Source organism: Drosophila subpulchrella, unplaced genomic scaffold, assembly GCF_014743375.2.
Source record: "Drosophila subpulchrella strain 33 F10 #4 breed RU33 unplaced genomic scaffold, RU_Dsub_v1.1 Primary Assembly Seq380, whole genome shotgun sequence".
Taxonomy (NCBI): Eukaryota; Metazoa; Arthropoda; class Insecta; order Diptera; family Drosophilidae; genus Drosophila; species Drosophila subpulchrella.
The window spans coordinates 360,979-362,622 of NW_023665602.1; the positions used below are offsets into that span (position 1 = coordinate 360,979).

General features: G+C 35.1%; 1 long non-coding RNA gene across 1 annotated transcript; it reads left to right on the forward strand.

The window, feature by feature from the left end:
* The first annotated feature begins 841 nt into the window (after positions 1–841).
* On the forward strand, positions 842–1,187 carry LOC119561883. Its single transcript, XR_005221492.1, has 2 exons — positions 842–923; positions 979–1,187. It is a non-coding gene; the product is annotated as an uncharacterized LOC119561883 (long non-coding RNA).
* The last annotated feature ends 457 nt before the right edge of the window (positions 1,188–1,644 follow it).

Genomic DNA, 1,644 nt, shown 5'->3' on the forward strand with positions numbered 1-1,644 from the left:
GATAAATAGGAAACCTGGCCCACTTCTGGAACAGTGGAACGAGGTGTCGACAAAAAAAAGTAGTGGATCGGAGAAATAGAAATTGGAAGCAAGTACCGACCTGGTTACTTTGCGGAATTAAGCCCAATGATACGGATTAGGAACGGTGAGTAAGGAGTTCAAATATCACCCGTTTGAGAAATAATACTATAATTATTATTTTTATGGTATAATATTTAACCCTTTTGGTATATGTATTTTTTGGTTGGGATCAAGTTTGGTATATTTTTGCTGCTATTTTTTGCGTTTGGATAAATTGAGGGGGAAAAATACCAACTATGTGTTAATATTAGAGGTGCAGAAACATCGAGTGAAACATCGATAACATCGATGTTTTCAAAAAATCGGAACCATCAATGGTTCGTGACCACCATCGATGTTTTCACAAACAACTCTGCGCTCGGTGAGAAAAAATTGAAAGTAAATGAATTTCTTATTGTTATTTCTAAAAGCTAACAAAATTGTTGATAATATTTAGGATTTCTAGTTGATGGTGTTGGTGGACGTTGATGGATGACGAAGGCAAGATGGAGAATTACTTGAAAAGTAAGTTATATATCTTTACAAGCCCACGCTTCCTTTACACAATTCATCGCATCGCTACTCTCGTTGATCCTCGCTTCAAAAAAGATGGCTTTCTCCGAAGTTCAAACGCAGACCAAGCAGCTAAAGCGTTGGAGCTGGAATTGCTCTCTCTTAAATCAACAACTCCACGACGTCCACCAACACCAGAATCAACTTCAAACGAGGCAAGCAGCAAATTTTCATTTTTGCAAAATAAGCCTAAAGTAAAGGTTACCAGAGCCGATGCCATAATTGCCACAAGGCAATATATGGAAAAAGAAAACATTCCTGACACTTGCGACCCCTTGAAGTATTGGGAGGTATGATTTTTAAATAATTATGACTAACATGTTAAATAAGAAATATTTTTTACAGATGACTGCTGACAACGAACTGAAATTGGTTGCAAAAAAATTTTTCTGTATACAAGCCTCGTCCTGTGAGTCTGAACGAGTATTCAGCAAAGCTGGACAAACCATATCTGACCGCAGGACAAGGCTTAAACCTGAAGTTGTTGATCAACTTTTGTTCCTGAATAGAAATAGACACTTTAAATGATCTCAAATAAATCTCATGTTACTGTTTGTGCTGTTTCTGTTCTTTTTGCATTTTCTTTTTTTTTTTTTAAACATCGATGTTTCACTCGATGTTTTTTTTGAAAACATCGAAAACATCGATGGACACGAACATCGATGTTTCTGCACCTCTAGGATGCTATGCATGCGGTGGAGTGCTGGTATTTTTCTCGTTTAAATAAAATACATTTTACGGAGTAAATACCAAATACCGAAAAAAATACTAAAAAGTTTGATGGTAAATAAAACACAATGACCAAAAAAATTTCACGTCGGTTGGTGTAATTTTTATTTTATTATTTTTGACCGGATGGCCGACGGAAAACTTTAATTAGTCGGAAGATATGTTGATATTTGTATATATGTAGATATTTGTATGGATGTAGATATTTGTATGGATGTAGATATTTGTATGTATGTAGTTATTCGTATGTATGTAGATATTCGTATGTATGTAGATATTTGT